General features: G+C 50.2%; 1 protein-coding gene across 5 annotated transcripts in view; it reads right to left on the bottom strand.

The window, feature by feature from the left end:
• Positions 1-782: 782 nt before the first annotated feature.
• Positions 783-13505, bottom strand: part of SLC35H1 (solute carrier family 35 member H1) — a 35346-nt gene continuing 22623 nt past the window's right edge. Inside the window, exons 10-13 of one of the 5 annotated variants that reach the window (XR_014698595.1) lie at positions 2900-2961; positions 1515-2032; positions 1228-1394; positions 783-1117 (exon numbers count right to left, since the gene is read on the bottom strand). The gene's annotated coding sequence lies outside the window, so the exon portion shown is untranslated. The remainder of the gene's footprint in view (positions 1118-1227; positions 1395-1514; positions 2033-2899; positions 2962-13505) is intronic. The other 4 variants (XR_014698596.1, XR_014698597.1, XR_014698598.1 and 1 more) reach the window with 4 other exon arrangements.

Raw genomic sequence — 13505 nt, 5'->3', positions numbered from 1 at the left:
ATGGTGATCTGATTGCTTCTGGAATACACTGGTGCTGTAATGGCTGAGTCCAGCACCCTGAGGAATAATGTGGTTGGGAGGGACCAGCAAAGCTCTTCTGCACTACACAGGAAGGGGCCTTTATCCAGTGGCTACATCTAGAAGGTGCAGCATCAGACCCACCTCTGCTCATCCTTCATCAGGTGTAGTTCCCTCTCATTCAAATCCTGTTGTCACCACCATCAGACCCACTGCCTTTAACAGATGACATCTGTGAGTGTCCAGTCAGCCCATTGGCTTCCATTTTCCCCCTGGTAGCCCTTGTTGTACCAAGTTCTCTTTGAACTTATGCTTCTCTTGTGCCATGTATAGTTCTTCGGTTGTCAGTAGCAGGCTTCTTTATGTATCGTGTCATGATAAGTGTCTACAACTTTTCCAAAGTACAACTGCAGAAATCCCAAAACCTCCCAAAAGACGTGGTGCAAGCACATCACGTTGAGCTTTTCTGCTCACACAATTACCAGGATCCAGAGAATGATCCTAGCTTTCTAAAAATGTTATTATTTCCAAATTGTGAAATTATGCACATAACCAAATATTCACCTGTTTAGCTGTTGTATGCCTTCCTTTCCTTTTTCCAGGGATAACATCCTACCAACCCACCTAACACTTTGCCTTGAAGCTAACTGTTGGCAGCTCTTGATTGTTTACACCACTTCACAGGGTGAAGTCTATCATACCCTTTTACTGGAAGACAGTCCTCCAGAGTCTGCAGCCTTTATGAACACACATTCTGAATCACATTTTTCAGGCTTTTACAAGGATATATTTTAAGGCTACATTTCTTGCAGTTTGGGATTTTCCTGGAAATACTCCTACTTTCTGTAGGTACTCAATATCTGTTACCAGTGATGGCTTCTCCCCTTCAGCGGGTCCTCCTCTGGGTGGGCAGAGGAGTTCTCTTGTCCAGAAGGCTTCTGCTGTTGCAGCTTCTGTCATTCATCATATACGTGCCTTTTCTTTCATGCTATATGCAGAATTCCAAAGATTATTCTGTGTTCACAATTCTGTCAGATCCTTAGCTCCATGGTCGTACTGCAGGTCCTCAATTCTGTCATATATGGATTGACTTATTCTGCTTGCATGAAAAGGATGGAAAATGTTAAAATGATTCATTGTTTTGTGGGATACACAACCACATTTTGTCATGTTTACATTTTCTCTTACACATTCCTCTCCTCCTCTCACCTTAGGCACAGAGACTGAGGCTTTCACATTAGTGCTTCTTTCATCCACACTAATTGCTATTAAATGGATCTCAAACTGTTTGACAGTTTCTGTTCTCTACTGCATCCCAGCAGGGAAGAGTTTAACGCTGGACCCTGTGATATGCTTGTTAGTTCTTCCAAGAGCTCCTGGAAACCATGAAAGATCATACTTAAATTTTGTGAGCACCACCTTGCAAAAAGATGTATCAGGAAAAGATTGCCTCCATAGTGGCTGCTACTGAACCAGCCTTGACAAAAGTGACTTACCTTTTTGAACGGTAAATTGTAGGAGGTTAAAAATAATTTTTCAGTGTATCTTTCTGTGCCCTGTGCCTTGAGGACAAGAAACACTTGGCACTGTGCAAATACAGACCACAGAGACCACTGATGGTCTGACACATACCCTGGAACCCAGTGAGGGATGTCTCTTCTGCTTCCTTACCCTGTGAAGTTCAGGGAACACTGGAAGAGCCAAGCAAAGTTCTGCTCTGCACTCAGGAAACATAAACAATGCACCCAAATGTTCTGCATCTCCACCTCTCAGTCCACTGCAAACACTTCCCTCCTCCACCCATGCCTGGAGACAACAACATGATGACTCTGGAGGTATATCTTTTTGCCCAGCAGCAGCTAGCCACCAAGTCAGTTCTCCAGCTCAAGTCCAGAAGCATAGGAAGATATACCAAGTGATCTTCTCAGAGTGAGCAAGAAGCCACTGGCTGGAGTAGCTCCCACTGTGTCATACCACCTGGTTCTGCCATCAGTGCCACAGTGCTAGCAGTTTCCTGGCAGTGAAATAGAGACAGGTGATTCAGGAGTTCAATTTTCAAAAAGCAACGTCTGAGCAGTTCTGCAGTAGGATAGGAAAGCACTGCCTCTTCCCCAAGATAGACTACCCAAAGCCATTTCCCAGCAGCATGCACCACTTGAGACAAACCTTTACAGTCTCTCTGTGACCACCACCAGCCCTGTCAAAGATCCCCAGGATCCTTTCTGAAATCCAAAGAGGAACTTTGCAGTAGAACTCCTTCTCCCTGTCTTAAAAACACCTTCTGCTTGCAGGGAGCTCTCTGAAGGCCACTTGAGAAGGGTTTGCTGCCAAGTGCGAGTGCCTGTGGATGTGGCTCCCACCATCTTTGTAAGGGAAGAATTTTCATTTTCTGAAGGCCTTTCAGCTTTGGGTTTATGTTCTACTGTAAACATCTTTAAAGCAGGTCAGGTTTGCCCATTGCCTTCTTCACTACAGTTCAGAGCTGCCGGGATACAGACACTGGTCTGGAATTTAACCCCTCCTGGACCTGGGCTGCCAAGTAGGGTGCTGTGGTTCAGTCCACAGCACTCTCTGGCCTTGCAATATTCTTCCAGTGCTGGTTCTGGGGAGCTGCCTCCCTGAAGAACAGCAGCCTGCACAAGCAGTAGGATGAAAACAAGCCTGCTGCTCTGTGGTGGCCTGGCAGCCTTAGGCTCCAGGATCTGGGAAGGCCATTTCTGGGTAGTGCCAAATGTTTGTTCAGTGTGGCTCCATAGGGTATCCATGAGATTGCCTTTGGAGCAACAGCAGCAGCTTGCACCACAGCCCTGGAACAGGTATGGGGGGGGAGCAGGCTACACATGCCACTTTCTTCCCTGAAACTTCAAATACACCATCAAACCTGAATTATTCACTTGTAATCCCTGGAGCTGGCAATGGCTCAGAGAGGATCCAGTTCAGGTGCTAAGAAGGAAGAAAGAAAGAAAAAAAAAAGAGAAGAACCCATTAAATTTAAAAACCTCTGAAAATCATAAGATGTAAAAATAAATTCAGGATGAGAGCCAGGCCAGGCCAGGGAGGCTGGGTGCAAGCATTGCACTGGCAGCTCTCTGAGAGTGAGGGGGTATTACAAAGGTGGGGAAAGCTGGGGCTGAGGAAGGTGCTGGGCTTGGTGGGCCTGGGTGCTCAGCTCTGTCATCTCTTCTAATGCCTTGCAGTCCCTTGCCCTCTATCTGTGGCATGGATGGGGTGAGGAAAGAGCAAGAGACATACTGAGGGAGCAGAGCTGGGCTAAGTGTCCAAACTCTTTGAAATAGCTGAAGAGCTATTCTCAAAGTGGCAGAGTCATGAGACTGCACTTTCCCTTGCCACAGCCAGATTCCTGGCAGTCTCTCCAGAAAATGTGTTGGGGAGGCTGGAGAAAGTCCCCAAAGCCAAGGTGCAGAGCAGCTGTCACTGTGCCAGAAACACCCAGCAGCCTTGTCCTCAGGGACACAATCAAGAGGCCCAGAGCTGCCCTGGCTCCTGCAGCATACTTGGAAAGCTCTTATTTACTGAGATGTAATGCAGTTACAAAGGTAACTGAAAACAGAGAGCAGCTCCTGGAAAGGCATAAGCTGCAGAGAGTTGGAATGAAAAGCATTTAAAATGTCTTGCTCCACCAGCCTGGCTGCCCTTGTGCCCAGCAGCCTCAGCCTGCTCCTGCTGCATGTGCTCCAGCACCCCTGAAACAAACTGCACTGGTGAGGGAGAAACACCAATCTCAGGCCTGGAAACATGTCCTGGCACAGCTCGTCAGGATTCAGTTTCCCTCTCCACCTGCTGAGGACAGAGCAAGCGACAGGCACCTGAGGGCACTGCTACTATGCCCTGAGCCATGCAGAAATGCCTGCAGCCAGTGGCACAGCTGCAGCCCAGCCTTCCTTCCAGCACAGCAAGCCCAAGCCCCACACCTCTGTCTCAGGTCAGGCTAAGCAAAAGCAAGAGAATCTGGCTTGGACACGGACAACAGGGCTGTGGGCACCTGCTAGCTCAGCCCTTCCCAGAAGCTCTGGGATAGCTTCAAGAGATACAAGAGAAACCTCAGTGTCCTGGTGCAATCACAGTGGCTCCACAGCCACAGAGTTTGAAAACACCCCAGGAAAGGTCTTCAGGGTCTTCGGTCTGGACTCCATTCAGGCAGAGGGGCAGTTATCCCTTCATCGGCTGCAGTGGCACAATGCAAACAGCTGTGGTCCAGACTGGAGAGCCCCCAGCATCATGCCTTCCCTGGACCACCCTTGCTGTTCATAGACTTCTGGCTGCAATCTGCTTGCTCCAGAGTGCTACAGGAGTGAGGAGAATAATCAGAGAGCAGCGACACAGACACTGTCCACGTCTGCCAGCAAAGCCTTGATCCCAGGTGTTTCCTGCCCTGGCAGACCTCTCAGAGAGGACTGTGCCTCATAGCAGTTGGGAGAAATTGTGGCCTTGGAATCTCAGCAGCTTTGTGCATCCTCTTGCTCCACCTCTCCATCCCCCCCCAGTGCTCTGAACCCAGATCCAATCTGAGCTTTGTGTTTTCAGCCTCCTGCAACATAAGTCAAGCTGCCTGAGCTGACACAAATCCCAGGACTCCATACCAGCTCCCATCTGCATATCCAAGGTGAGAAGAGAGGCCACAGGCCTCCTGGGGTTGCAACAAGCTGGCTTGGAGGGGTAAGGCTGACTCTGTCACTAACCAGCATCACCTCACAGCCTTTTCTGTACCAAGACTTTACAGACAGCGCATCTGTACCTCCTGCCTCAGGAGCACCTGCGAGCGCTCCCTGGCACCTGCAGGCAGTGTGGCTCACTCCTCAGAAGAGCAGCCAGACAGGAAGGGCTGTGTGAGCCCGATAACAGTTACTGCTTGGCTCCTCTCCCTGGCAGGCCTGCACGGGGCACATAAGTGCCAGCATTTGGGGCTCCAGAAAAAGGGGGGCCAGGTACCCAAGGCCAGCCTGGCGTCTTTGTCCTTGGGAGTACCTACCACAGCTCCTCCTGCCAGAACCTCCCCGGGGAGTGCTATGGCTGCGAATGCTCACCACCATGGCGCGAGGGTAGATGGGATGTTCATACCCTCAGCGCAGTCAGATGCTCTACAGTTGCTGAGCCAGGCTCCCTGTGCCCATGTAAGCACAGAACTGGGTGCTGCTGTACAGGGAGAAGCTGGCACCTCACCCCTGCCAAAGCTCAAGGAATTTGTCCCTGTCCCAAAGCAGAGTGAAGGACACAAAACGAGCGAGTGTGGCTGGCTCTGCACCACCCAGGGCAGTATGGCAGCCCAGGGCCAGGCAAGTGCTTTGCTTGCTCTGAGGTGTCAGCAGAGAAGCTGTGGGTACAAGAGGAAAACCAGGTGAGAGAGAAGAGTGGCTTGGCTGTTAATGGCAGCAATGCTGAAACTCGCTATTAAACTGCCTGGTAAACTGATTTTTAGTTCTCTTTTCTCTGGAGATAGTTAAAACACAATGACAAGTAAGCTGCCCCACTTTTCTACGCAGCAATCAATAACCCATCATCACATCAAACTAGATCATATTAGGCACCTTCACCCAGCACATGGCAATTCCAATTCATTCACCCCCTCAAAGGCATCTCAACAAGCAAAGCAGCTCTGTGCTTCTTCACCTTATGAACCAACAAAGCACCAGAGCTAAGCCAGGGTGCTGAGCAGGCTGTGGCAAGTAAGCAAGTATGGAGGATTTTTCCTGGTTGTGGAATGGAGAGGGAGGCCTAGGAAAGGTCTCCTGCTGCTCAGGAACCTCAGAAAACACAGGTAGCAGGACAAGCAGGAAAGTCACGCACTCAGCTAAAGTGTGTGTGCCTCAGTCAGACTGCTCTTCCTGCTCAAAGCAAGTGACTTGGTTCTGCAGCAGCTCCATGCTGACATCCAGACCCCAGCAGAGCTCACCCGTCTACTGCAAATGTTTTAACAGCCCCCCACACACCCCGCTTCCTCCTCCGTTACACCCTTATAACCCCCTCCTTTGCCAGTTCTTTTTGACTTGAGGGCATGTAACTCCCAGCACCCCATCCCACCCCAGCTGCTTAGTGATGCAGAGTGAAGCCAGGCAAACAGCTCTTCAAGAACAAAGCCCTTTCCTGAGTGGGCTTGGCTGCCTTGCCTGCGACTAAATATTCAGAGGCACTGTGTGATAGCCCTTTGATCAGGAATTTATCTCTCCATGCCACAAGTTTCCTGGAGCCTGGCATTTCCTCCCCATGCTCAGCCAGGCTCCCAGGAGCCTGGGAGACAGGTGTGAGGAATTAGCTATAGGGACTAATGCTCTGACAGGAACCGGCACCAAAAGCAGAGGACAGAGTGTAATGTTTATTACACTCGAAGCAAAGCAAACATGTGGCCTACTTATGTATCTACAGAGAATTAATTGGGGAGCTCCACAAAGCAGCAGATTATAAATTAGAATCATTTTCACCAACTTCAGCCCATTCATCTTATTTCACACCACGCCTGTCAGCTCAGCCTGACATGGCCATATGCAGCCCTGTCCCACAGGCTGCTGCCTGGTGGCAGAGGGGGGCTATCAACAGCCAGTTCCATGGGCACTGCATGCCTAATCCCACAGGAAGCATATAGGATTGAGCTGAAGAACAGGCCTTGAATGGAAAGCAAAGTCAGAGCCTTGAAGACAGCCCTAGAGGTGCTGAGTGCCACCAGCTCTCATCTGCAGGGGTATCCCGAGTATGCTGCTCCAGGAGCTGGCCCCAGGGCCAGCAGAGGCACCACTGCCTGTCCAGAGCTCTTCCATTCGCCTTCACTCGCAGGCAGCCAGCAGAGGCAGCGGTGGGAGTCAGCTGGGCTGTGCATGCACATCCTCATCCTCCCCAGCCTCGTTAGCAACAGCTCTGGTTAGACCAGGCTTTGGTGATGTGATGTAACGGGCAACCTCAGGCTAAGGTCAGGTGCAGACCCCCTTTGCACAGCTCAGGGGGCCACTTCTGGGGATATCATCCATGATGTGCCCGATCCCTACCCAGACCTGGTGGACAGTGCAGTGCCCAATGCACTGGGGTCCTTGGACTCACAGCTCATTGGGGCAACAACTCATTTACAGTCAGGTTTCTGTGCCCAGAGCAGCAGCAGTCAGAAAGTGTCAAAGCAGCTTGTGTCTGAGGCACTATAGCCCTTTACAGCCCAGGGCCTGGTAAGTGCCCCAGAGGCATTTCACGGATTCTGGTCTGGGTCCAAAACAACCACTGTCCAAAAACAGCCACTGACCTCCAGATGGTGGGATCTTGCCAGCACATCACAAAGCAGGGAATTAGAGTATTTCACAGAATTTCACAGAATTTTCTAGGTTGGAAGAGACCTCAAGGTCATCGAGTCCAACCTCTGACCTAACGCTAACAGCCCTCCACTAAACCATATCCCTAAGCTCTATATCTAAGCGTCTTTTGAAGACTTCCAGGGATGGTGACTCCACCACTTCCCTGGGCAGCCTGTTCCAATGCCTCACAACCCTTTCAGTGAAGAAGTTCTTCCTAACATCTAACCTAAAACTCCCCTGGCTCAACTTAAGCCCATTCCCCCTCGTCCTGTCACCAGGCACGTGGGAGAACAGGCCAACCCCCACCTCGCTACAGCCTCCCTTGAGGTACCTAAAAAGAGCGATAAGGTCACCCCTGAGCCTCCTCTTCTCCAGGCTGAACAAGCCCAGCTCCCTCAGCCGCTCCTCGTAGGACTTGTTCTCCAGGCCCCTCACCAGCTTTGTCGCCCTTCTCTGCACCCGCTCAAGCACCTCGATGTCCTTCTTGTAGCGAGGGGCCCAAAACTGAACACAGTACTCGAGGTGCGGCCTCACCAGAGCTGAGTACAGGGGGACGATCACCTCCCTAGCCCTGCTGGTCACGCTGTTCCTGATACAAGCCAGGATGCCGTTGGCCTTCTTGGCCACCTGAGCACACTGCTGGCTCATATTCAGCCGACTATCCACCATCACTCCCAGGTCCTTCTCTGCCAGGCAGCTTTCCAACCATTCCTCTCCCAGCCTGTAGCTCTGCTTGGGGTTATTGCGCCCCAGGTGCAGGACCCGGCACTTGGCCTTGTTAAACTTCATGCAGTTGACCTCAGCCCATCGGTGCAGCCTATCCAGATCCTCCTGCAGAGCTTTCCTACCCTCAAGCAGATCGACACACGCACCTAACTTGGTGTCATCTGCGAACTTACTGAGGGTGCACTCGATGCCCTCGTCCAGATCATCGATGAAGATATTAAAGAGGACCGGCCCCAGCACCGAGCCCTGGGGGACGCCACTAGTGACTGGCCTCCAACTGGACTTGGCTCCATTCACCACGACTCTTTGGGCCCGGCTATCCAGCCAGTTTCTAACCCAACGAAGCGTGCGCCAGTCCAAGCCAAGAGCAGCCAGTTTCTTGAGGAGAATGCTGTGGGAGACGGTGTCAAAAGCCTTGCTGAAGTCAAGGTAGACCACATCCACAGCCTTTCCCTCATCCACCCAGCGCGTTGGATGAGTTGAATAACTCAGATGTGGCCTATAAATGCTTAGAGATTCCCAAGGGGATAGCACACAAAATATCACATTGATGCTGGGATCATTTCTCTTCAAAAGGTCACTGGCTGCCTTGATGGAAGGAGCAGTAAAAGAGCCAGTAGAGTGGGATGGGCAACACCTGAAGAGCAAGATCTGTTCCTGAAGGTGCAGTTTGGGGTCTGGCAAGCACAGACCACAGCCACTCCTACCCTTCACAGTGATCAGAGGTGGACAGAATCAGAATTCTTCCTGACAGTCTCCCTGACTCCAACAATTTTCAGCTCAACAAACACCTGCGGATTTGTACTCAGGTCTTTTCCACAAAGCTACCCAAAAGCAGGATGCCTCAGGAGCTAGCGTGCTGCCAAGGGCTTCAGAGATACAGGTAACAGCCTTGCCTCCACTGACATGGCCAGATAAGCTTCTTCCCATGGCAGGGACTCATGTCAACCTGTTTCTAGCAGCTGTAGCAACTTACATTACATATGAGCCATCTGGTTCAGCAAGACCACCAGAGCCTGCACCGTTAAGGGTGTGCTATCAGGACAGAGCCCTCCAGACGCCCCAGACTGGATGTGACATGCCACATGCACCAGCTCCCCTCCCGCTGCGGCACCTAGCTCTGAGCACACAGGGATCAGCACACAGGGCTCAGCACACAGCCAGGCGAGGAGCACGGGCCACTGTCCGGCCCCATGCCAGAGCAGCCTCCCACCCCGTAATTGCTGCTCTCCACTTGTCAGCTTCAGCCCCTGCTCCGTGCCTGTCTGACTGGTAATTTGTATCATTAAGTGAGAGTTCGTTCAAACAGCATTACTAATTATTACAGAAATACTATTAGCATTACTAACGCATTCCAAACATTTCTATTAACACATCCTGACACCAGTAAAAGCAGCACTGGGGCAGAGACTAAGGTGGGGAAGCCAGGCCAAGGCCTGGACTGAGCCCAGCTCAGTTCTGCTAATGCTGAGCAGTGAAATGGCATTGTCTCTGCCCCAGCACTGCTGGCCCTTGTATAGCAACCAGCAAATGTTGGACTGGGACAGATTTGCGTTCCTGTGTGTGCACAAGCACACATATGTGGTAGGGAATCACAATAACAAGCTACCCAGCAAGGAAATTTCAGGACAAAAGAGAAAACAGAAAGGAGCTGAGGCAGGGGGGTGGGGACAATTAAAAAAAAAAAAAAAAAAAAAAAAAAAAAGTGGATAAATTATTTACTGCAAGAAACAATTGTGAAGTTACTTACTCTGGCTCTGTGCATCCTAAATGGGGTTTGCGGCATTTCTCACATCTCCCTAGTGTGCTGAGTGATTTTTTACAATTGGATGCATGAGACTGGGGTAATCCTATAAAGGACTCCAGAAGATCAGTTTAGTATTGATCATGTGCTGAATTTAAAGGCTTTCCACATCCATCTGCTGCTGCTCTTCAGCTGGGACCTGGGTGCTCACAGGGTGCCTGAACCCCAGAGCCACACAATTCAGCTGCACGCTGTGGCAGGGCTGGCGCACAGCAGCATGTCAGGGGCAAGGTGTCATGCTGGAGACCAGGTTATGGGCCAGCAGAGTCACATGGCTGCTCCCCACTGAGCTTTTTGATGAAGTCCCTCCATGGACCAGTATGCTGTGTTTTTCTCATCACTGTAGACAGCTGATTGTGGACTGTAGTGGAGTGTAGGGTCATCTAACAGGCGCATCAACTGCTACAGACCAACAGAAAAATAGTGATGTGGTATAGAGAACCATTTGCACGGAGTAGGACCTAACAACACCACCCTGTCCCTGAGTGACAGCACCTGGCACTGTCCCATAGGAGGGGACACTGCAGGACAGCCACAGCACCCATTCCTGTTCAGCAGTCCCTCACCAACTCTCATACAGGTGCTGCTAGGAGCTACTGCCTCCTGCACAGAGCAAACAGTTGGTCCTGGGCACAGACAAAGGGGCTCAGAGCATCTGGTGCATCTCCAGGTGCAGCAGACAGGGACTATAAACTGAACAACCCTTCCCTAGCAAGCAAAGGCCCCTGTGCACTCTTATCTGTCATGACGTGATCTGATTACAGCTGAAGTGCAAAGGGCCCAATCATTGCCACACTGTGTCAGCAACAGCCTGGAAGAACTTCAACTCTCAGCAGACAAGGTGATGAAAAAATGCACGGAGAGAAACAGATCAGAGGGAGGAACAGACATAGAGCAGGATCTCTGCCCATCTCTTGAGAGCAGCATTTCCTGGTGTTTGCCTTGGACTCTGCAGGTGTTGGGCTGCAAAGGGTGGGTAAGACCTGACTCCAAAGACAACAGCCTGTCAGCAGGATAGTTTCTGTGACATGCTCACACATCTGACAGGAAGAGACAATCCCAGAATTATGGGACTATTAAATATATTGCATCAGGATGTGATTTTTAAAAAATAATATACATATTGCAAGTTGTTACGAAGTCATGAAAATTGTGAATCATGATGTCCAAAATGCAACCTGCTTTATGATGCTAAAATAATACCTTATGAAGTGATTGTTTTGCAACACAAGTTAAATGTATGAGAAATCTATTGATTTCCTGAAAATTGGGATGAACAAGGTAGGAAAAAAACGACTCTTCCAGGTCCATATTTACTCAACAGAAGACCTACAATTCAAATAACTCTTCGAGTAGGTCACTGGCATTCTCACAGAGGTTGAGTGGCTGAAAGCAAGGTTACAACATGAAGAGGCCCTCTTAATCAGCAGAGAGAGCAGAAAGGTATGGTCATGCTTTAAAACAGCAGGAGGTTATTCAAAATTCCCAGACAAAAATTTGAGTCCAAAAATCTGTTTTGCAAAGCTGTCAACTGTGGTGAAGTGGGGCTGAGCTGACACAAAGGTGTCCACAGGTTAAAAAGTGCTGAGAGGCAGAACTCTTGACACAGGGTGCTGTCCAGTGCAGAGCTCCATGCACTATATCTGACAGGTGCTTAAATGCAAATCTTAAATCCAGGCATTAATGAGGCATCCACTGCTTTTGGTGCTGTTGTTGCTGCTGTTCTCGTTTTGTTTTCAATAGCTGCAGCTAAACATTTAACCTTTACGTTGATGGAATGACCCAAACATATTCTTCCAGCCTTGTCAGCAGTAAGACTGTCTTGCAACAAGCAAAGAAACGCCTTTCCTTTCAGCCTGGCAAATCAATACACTGTGTGACTGGCACAGTTGCAGGTGTCTCCTGTTCAGAACAGGTGGAACAGTCTCAGAGACAGGACACAAGCATTTGTCCACATTGCCTAGTCTAACACAGAAGTGGGCACAAAATTCTACATCCTTGGCAAGCAGGTGAAGAGCAGCTCACAATGTGGAAAATACATAGTTGTTCCAGTGTGGAGGTTGGCTCTAGCAGTTGCTGCCCCAAACATGTGGCTCTGCTTGCAGCTGAGGCACTTACTTTGCATCCTAGGTTTTCAGATGGCAAAGAAGGAGTTACAGGAAGGAGCAGCAGAGTAATTGTGTGTTAATATGGTCCCATGTTTTTTATTACACTCAGAGTATTAAATTGATAGCCTGCAACCAAAGGCCAGAAGTGCCACCTCTCAACTTGATGAAATCCGTGTAGCCCACGGAAGGGGAAAAATGCAAGATTCATAAAGGTGTCCATAAAATTAACATTTGGATGAGAATGGGAGAACAAAGATCACAAACTGCAGCAGCAGACTGGCAAGTACTTGTCCCCCCTACACTTAGAGATCTTTCAGCCCAGCAGCCACCATTGGCTGGGTGCATTCTCCTGCACTGATGCTCAGCTGGGTGAGGCCTTGGAGCCACCCCATTGACAGGAAGGAGTTGCCAAGAAACTTTATGGAGAAGGGGGCATTTTGGCACTGCCATGGGGTTGATGGCTCCAAGAGCAGCTAGAGCTGGTAGGTTTGACTGGGAGGCTCTCCTGCTGAAAAAGCACTGCATAATTGCTCTTTAAACAACAAACACGAACATAAAGCAACAACATATCTCGTTCACAAATACACAGGTTTGCTAAACACACCAGTGTGACAGGCTTCCTCTGAGCCTTGCAGCACAGCTGGAGCACTGCTTGGCCAACGTTGTCCAAAGAGTAAACACCTGGACGCAGCTGCTCACTGATCTCCCTCTCCTCAACACAGGTCAGCAAGAGAGAACACCAATGGAGGAAAGAGGGCAGACCATGGTGAAACACACTTGCCTTGCCAGGGCATGGTCTAGACAGCCTTGCATCAGTGTGTGAGAGAGCACCATAGGCTGCTCTCCCCTCCTCAGGCTCCCAGAAAGCCTGGCCATAGTACAGGCAAGAGCAGGCCACATCCCAGGTCCCCTTGTGAGATTGCTCCCTGGCCCCAGCAGTGGAAACATCTCACCAGAGATTGGCTTAAACCAGACAAGAAAGCTTAGCTTCTCTCTCTACCCTCAGCTTTCTGTGCTGAGCAAGTACAAATACCAGCATGGCATTGGGGAACTGGGAAACACACTTGTCCATGCATCATAGTCCAGGGAGCCCAAGACATATACTGCCCTGCCAGGAGCCACAAAGCAAGACCCCAGGCATACCCCATTGCCCCAGAGAGCCCAAGATCCCCCTCACCTATCTCTTGCTGCCCCAGGGCTCTATCTCACCATCCAGGCCCTGAGACCTGTCCCTCAGCACAGCAGAAATGCAGGACACCCAGTTTCCAGGGTACACAGCGAGGTGACATGTCTTCCCACGTTACAGTGCAGGCAGAGTGAGGGGTAGAATGAGGTGTAGAGTGAGGAAAGTGAGGGGTAGAGTGAGGAAAGGACTGTGGACACTTGAAAGGACTGTGGAACACCTGTTCCTCCTCCAGTGCTTGTGGAAGCAGGGTCTCAGTACCTCTAAGCCTCCACCCTTCCTCCAGGCAGCAAGGTCTGTACTCTCACGCTGCCACAGGACTGGGGACACCACAAACCTGCTGTGATGCCACCACATTCAGGGCCACTTATCCAGAC

This window comes from Aythya ferina (genome assembly GCF_964211825.1).
Source record: "Aythya ferina genome assembly, chromosome: 16".
Taxonomy (NCBI): Eukaryota; Metazoa; Chordata; class Aves; order Anseriformes; family Anatidae; genus Aythya; species Aythya ferina.
Note: the sequence above shows the minus strand (reverse complement) of the source record. Positions and strands in the feature narration are given on the sequence as shown.